Below are 7,020 nucleotides of genomic sequence, written 5' to 3'. Positions count from 1 at the left end.
TAACTATTGCAACAATAACAGCTTGCAATCTGTACCAGGTACATGGAAGGCAAAAAGAAAACAAAAAACCCAACACTCAGCTTCGGACTTGCAAAATCCTATTTGGCTGCTCACCTCAGGCAAGTCACATTTTTATGATAGACAAATAAAATATTCATTTTTTCTTTTATCATCATCATCATCAATAGAAAGGATGGATGTGCAGATTCTGTACTTGGCCACATAAATATTCATGACAGTTTTATTTCAGCTTATTGAGCTCCCCGTTTAAACACTTCATGTTCTACAGAAACACTTTTGATGGATGCTGCTGCTGTTCATCTCCACTTATGTGCAGATGCTTGATGGAATTCACCACCTGTACACCAGGTGCACCACAGTATCTTAAACATACGAAGCATTAACTCTAGCTATAGGGGGATTGTGCTTGCAATAGAAGGCCCCAATCCTGCTCCTGTTAAAATCAATGGCAAAACTCCATGGAAGCAGGAGTGAACTCAGAATTGTTATATCCCAAGCACTGAACTCAAGTGTATAATCATAATATTTAACTGTATACTCACAAAAGGGCCGAATATAGGCTCTGTGTTCTGCTAACTTTCTTTGACATTTATATAGCAGACCTTGGGCCTGATCCCACCTTCAATGTGTAAACCAAACCCTTTGATTGGACTAGGATTGTGTAATTGGGCCCAGTCCTGGAAGGGATTGAGCATCTTCTGCAAGGCACTGAGCACCCCCAGCTCCCATTCAACTCAGTGGGACTTGAGAACACTCAGAATTTTCTATAATTGGCCCTAACTCTTTATATACATTGTTTTGTTTTACCTGCAGTGGTTTCTGGTATTGAGTATCCTTAAAAAGGCAGAAGTGCAGCAGGAGAATATCCTACCTAGCATTAATGTGTCAAAACTGGAACAAGGGGAGGTATTTTTCATTGGATTCATTTTACATAAGGATGAAAAAAAAACGTCTGCTTTTGTGGAGGGAGCAGTGGTGTTTCTTTAAATTGCTGGTTGCATGCTCTGAAAGCTGCCCTGGGACTATTGTAACAGATGAAAATAGTGCAAACTTTAGCAACATCAATATAGATGACAGTCCCAACTCCCAAGCTGGTCCCTACAGTGCACTCTAGTGGCAGCATATCATCAAGGTCAATGACAGATAAGCAGATAGAAGCTTAGATCAGGAGCAATTTAAATTGTACCCAGACGGTCTGAGCACCCACAGGTTCCAGGGAGGTCAGTGAGAATTGTCAGTGTTCAGCAGCATCTCTGAAAAATCCGCCCCAAAGTGCCTGACTCTGATCCCAGTGAAAGTGGAGTTATTAAATCAGGAGTGAGTCCACTGAAGTCAATTGAATCCCAGCTTATGCTGGGGTGAAATCAGAATCAGGCCCCACAGTGATGGGTAGTGGTCAGTTTCTACAGGTGAATGGTGGCCAAGATTACCTTGTAAAGTGTGTTCTTCCTTCCACCCCAACCAAAATACTGGAATAGGATTCTATCTAGACTTTGCATGATGGTGCTATTTCTGATGTGGCTGATTATTGAAAAGAAAAAGATCTGGAGCAAGTGTTTGCCACACTTACTCTGTTCCACTTTGGGCCTGTTTTACTAGAGGCAATGTTATCCTGTACCAAACACGCATTGTAGACTGACACACTCATGCCTTCTGAACATCACAGATGACAGCATCTCAGACTATGTAGCAAAGGCCCGGAGAGTGTCAGGTTTTGTGTCTCTGTCAATATAAATGAAACAAATATTTTTAAAAATTGTGTCTTACAGGGAAGAATATTTTCAGTTTGTTTTTAACCCTTCTGAGCACTGATAGAAAGTTATAAAGCCCCTAGCATCTAGGCCTCTATTATGCTATGCTCCAATCCCCTGCCAAGGGAGTTTTGTATCAGATAACAAGCTTATAAAGAGTTCATGGGGCACCAGCAATGGAAGGTTGTTAGGCCAAACAGGGCAGTGAAAATGCTTTGCTGGGCTGTGGATCAAAATAGTTGACATTTCCTAATAACTGAGATGGAGGCAAAACTCAGAACATGGGCAACTGGCTGGTTCAGGAGAATGAGAATGGGATCTATTGCCCTTCAGTTAGGTCTCCAGTTTGCACCATACCCAATGACTGAAAGCTGTCATCAGTGTGGTAGCTGGTCTGGTATGAGTTCAAGTTCTCAGTTGGCAGGTGTCCCTGTCAGCAAATCATTCCCACAATTGGCATTAATTGATAACCTTGTTGGCAGTCTCAGCAATGACACCAAGGACTGAATGATCCATGGAGACTCCTTCCATAGAGATGTCCTCTCGCTCCACAACAGGGTTGAAGAATACTGGGGGCAGGATGGGGGAACATGCACTGCCATGGCTATTCTGTGGATACAGACAAGACCTCTGTCTCCGAACAGGTCAGAGCAGCACCCTTCATGAGCACTAGATTCCTGTACCCAAAAAGGGAGCGCATCAGTATCACGCATGACTCAAAAGAGAGCTTCAGGCATAAGGCACATGTCCTCAAGGAGGGGAAACAAGCTGGGTTTTAACGATTTCAACTTTGGTGACAAGATACTGATGACAGCAAGTAAAAAAAACTAGAAGTGTCATTTAAAAAAAAGTGGGGGGAACCATGACACTGCTGGGATGGGAGGCTTCCCTGGTCCCTCAAGCCCTAAAGAAGTGATAGCTGCTCTACCTACTAAATGGACAGCACTGCGATATGGAAGCGCCTGGAGTGAATCAATGCAATTTATATAAGCAGCAAGAGCCAAATATTCTGACAGCGTGTCAGTCTCTGGGCTTCCATTCGTGCTGCTGGGCACAAGAGTATTGAAATTCAAATTGTCAGAGTGACAGTTTCTTTTTCTTTCCCTTTAGTATTATTATAGCACTGACATTTGTGCAGCTCTGGTTAAGATTGTGTCAGCAGTTTTTTATCCCCTCCCCCTCCCCTCTCCCCCATCAAGCTTCTTAACTTAAGTACAACAGTTGACTTGGGGCTGAAATGTAATGTGTGTCCCCCCAGGAAAAGCAATTCTTAGTTTGCAAAGAGCTATTTATAGATAGCTGTTGACAAAGGAACAGCAAAAACCATTTTCCCTCTCCAGCAGGGGTGGTGGGAGGGATTCTCTCCAGGGGGGAGGGCATCTCCTTCCCCTGCCTTTAACTGTCCCCTCACTCTCAAGCTCCAGGCCCCAGCCAGCAGCAATGGTCCATCCAGCTGCAGAGGAATGGACAGGACTTGATTCCCTTTGGAGCCTCTCCTTACTTGTACCATTGAGGGCCAGAAGGTCTTTCCTCCTACCTCAGGGAGATCAGATTGCTGGTTCTGCAGTTCTTTTAGCCTTTGCCTACCCTAGAAGGTGAGAGAGCTGGGCTGCTGGTTGAACCCAAATAGCAAGTGTAGGCTGCAGCATGCTACCATTAAGCCTCTGGGCAACATTTTTTTATAGTACTGAAGCACCATACTAAGATACTGAGCCTGTATACCCCTCGGGATCCATTTCTTTCTTAAAAACTATACCCAGGCAGATAATAAATATAACGGCTCTAACCATATACCATTCCTTCTACTAAACTGGCTTTTCCACTTAAAGTGATAGTGGACTTTTCTCTCTTCTATTGAGATTCAATTATATTAAAAAAAAAAGAAATTGTCAGCGTTGTTTTGAGTAGATCTCCTGTATGTTTAATGGTGCTGGGTTTTATTCCTCTGCATGCATCATGGTGTTGGAGTGAGCTAGTAGTCACAGTAACCCAGCATGGACCCTAGCTGGGAGGCTGGAGCCCTGTGCTCCTGCCCCCCCCTTGCCAGCTGGCACCTATGTGCTCATGCCCTCCTGCCCAGGTGCTGGGCCCTGTCCCTCACCCAACCCTGGGGGCGGGTGCACATGATTCTGACCCTGTCTTGTGCTGGGTGTCTCTGCAGGACCCATGGTGGCTGGAAGGTGGGACCAGCCTGGGCTGGCTGACAGGGAGTCATGTAAATGGCCACCTGTCCTGGACAACTGGGGGCATACACTGTGTGTCACTGCTGTGTGGTCCCTGCACACCAGCCCCGCCCGGCCGGGGCCATACACTGTGTGTCACTGCTGTGTGGTCCCTGCACACCAGCCCCGCCCGGCTGGAGGCCATATACTGTGTGTCACTGCTGTGAGATCCCTGCACACCAGCCCTGCCCATCCAGGGCCCTACACTGTGTGTCACTGCTGTGTGATCCCTGCACACCAGCCCTGCCCAGCTGGGGCCCATACACAGTGTGTCACTGCTGTGTGGTCCCTGCACACCAGCCCTGCCCGGCCGGGGCCATACACTGTGTGTCACTGCTGTGTGGTCCCTGCACACCAGCCCCACCCAGCTGGGGGCCATACACTGTGTGTCACTGCTGTGTGGTCCCTGCACACCAGCCCCACCCGGCTGGGGGCCATACACTGTGTGTCACTGCTGTGTGGTCCCTGCACACCAGCCCCGCCCAGCTGGGGCCATACACTGTGTGTCACTGCTGTGTGGTCCCTGCACACTAGCCCCACCCGGCTGGGTCCGTACACTGTGTGTCACTGCTCTGTGGTCCCTGCACACCAGCCCTGCCCGGTCGGGGGCCATACACGGTCTGTCATTGGGAGAGAAGAGCTGTTCCTACCTGCTCCCTCGCTACTGGCCCAATTCCAGGTGCTCTGGCAGCCACCTCCCCCCACCTCTGCTTCCCACTCTTGCCTCCATGAGACATTGTGGGGATGGAGAACACAGGGAGATGGAAACATATCAGCCCTCCCCCCAAAATATTTCCATTGCGGGGATGCTAGCTGCCACAACCACCCTGGTTCTGCTGCCTCAGCTAGATCCCGCTGCCCTTACTCATTCTAAGTAGTACTTTATTCCCCTTTCATGGGGTGTACAGGCCCCATGCTGTCTCAGTCACTAAACAGCTAACAGGGAGATCAGCTGCCTTCTCAGCTGGGGCTTATTGGGGGCCCTGCAACAGCTGAGGAGATAAAAAGGCTTTAGATCTTAAGAGAGCGGTGGCTGCCAAAAAGGCTGAGGATCCACTAAGGACAGTGTCCTTCAGCAACAGACTGGCAGGAAGATGCCTAGGTACTTGGACCTCCCGAAGGAGAGGATGACAGAGCGTGAGTCTGGGGAGCACCCTACTAGAAGGGTATGGGAGGAAGCCGTCCAGAGGAGCAGTAAGGCATTGGGAGATGCTGATTCCAATGGCTTCGTACAGGGTCTCTGGATAGGAACCTAGAGGAACGAGTGGGCCTGGGTTCCCCTATCAACCCCAGCAGAGGGATTATTTATGCCTGTAGAGCAAAGGATCTGAACCCCAAAGAGGCTGGAGACTGTCAATCCTTTGCTAAGGTTGCTGGCCTCCTGACTCACTAGACTCTTCGCTGCCCAGAGAGAGAGGAGAGACTATTAACGATCTGACTCAAGCCTTAGTGAGGAGCTACTAGACAGAGGGCTAAATTGTGATTGGCTGAACAGAGGGGAAACTGAGACAGACTTGCCGTAACACCTGCTCAATGGTTGTGAGGAGGGGCTTGCCAGCAACTGAAAGCAGCCCTGGACATCCTCAATTGTCTCATTGAAATCAGCGAGACTACGCAAAGAGTAAGACACTACTCCACATGAGCACAGGTGTCACAATCTAGGACAGCGAGATCTGTGATAATTAAGGAATCTGGGCTTATGGCCACAGCTATACTACATTAGTTCTGTAGTATAAACTGATAGAACCACAATGAGCGAAGGGGATGAATTTGACCCACTGAGTCAATGAACATCAAATTCATTCATCATGTCCCTGTACTACCTTTTGCAACTCTATGATCCATGTTACTCACTGATGTCATTCAGAGCTAAACCAATGTGCTACATGTCAGTGACACACGCAGGCACGTGAGTCACTCTCACCTGCCACATGTCCATGACACATGTAGCATTGGAGCTGTTCCTATGGCACAAACATAGAGAACCCCCCTGGAAATAGAGCTGCTCCTGCGTGTCAAGGGATTCACATGGAAACAGAGAAATTCCCATGGTGCCTCATGCTGATGACCACAGGACTGGAAGCATTCTCATATGCTGATGTAATGACTTACACCACATCTGGACAGACACCAGGCCATCAGCCAAGATCAAACCTTTGACCTTCTACACCAGGGGTAGGCAAACTACAGCCCGCGGGTCGGATCTGGCCTATGAGGGCTTTGGATCCAGCCCACAGGATTGCCAATCCCATGGTGCAGTGGGGCTAAGGCAGGCTCCCTGCCTGCCCTGGCCCCACGCCGCTCCTGGAAGCAGCCGGCACCATGTCCCTGCGGCCCCTGGGGGAGTGAGGAGGCACAGGGCTCTGTGCGCTGCCCTCGCCTGCAGGCACTGCCCCCTGCAGCTCCCATTGGCCGGGAACGGGGAACTGCAGCCAATGGGAGCTTTGGGGGTGGTACCCGCAGGCGAGGGCAGTGCGTGAAGACCTCTGTCCCGTTTCCCCCTCCCCCCCCGAGGCCGCAGGGACGTGGTGCTGGCTGCTTCCAGGAGCGGTGCAGGGCCAGGGCAGGCAGGGAGCTAGCTAATACAGTAGCTAGCTAATATTTGTTATGGTCAATGCCTAATTCTGATACTGCTCACTCCACCCCTCCAGCCTTTTAAACAATGGCTCTGGTGGCACATTTAGAATGGGAGATGCACCAGGGTTACGCTGAATGATCTACTGGCTTTCTGGAAGATAGCTAGAGGTACCTGATACATAATAGATTCTCCAACTGCCACGTGGTGGATTCACAAGGGCAAGCAGATTTCCTAAGTGAAATCTGGTGCACAGCTTGACAAAGCCAGTTCCCCCTGCAGCAGTCACAGCAGCTTTAAGTCTTGTTCCACATTAGGTATGTGATAAGTGCTAACTACCAGGTAGAGAAACATGCAACAATGAACTGTAACTCCAGCCTTGCACTAGAAGGCTGGACTAGAGTATGTTTACCAGTCTTCCTATAGAGAAGATGACAATCACTCTGTCAAA

Source organism: Emys orbicularis, chromosome 4 (assembly GCF_028017835.1).
Source record: "Emys orbicularis isolate rEmyOrb1 chromosome 4, rEmyOrb1.hap1, whole genome shotgun sequence".
Taxonomy (NCBI): Eukaryota; Metazoa; Chordata; order Testudines; family Emydidae; genus Emys; species Emys orbicularis.
Note: the sequence above shows the minus strand (reverse complement) of the source record.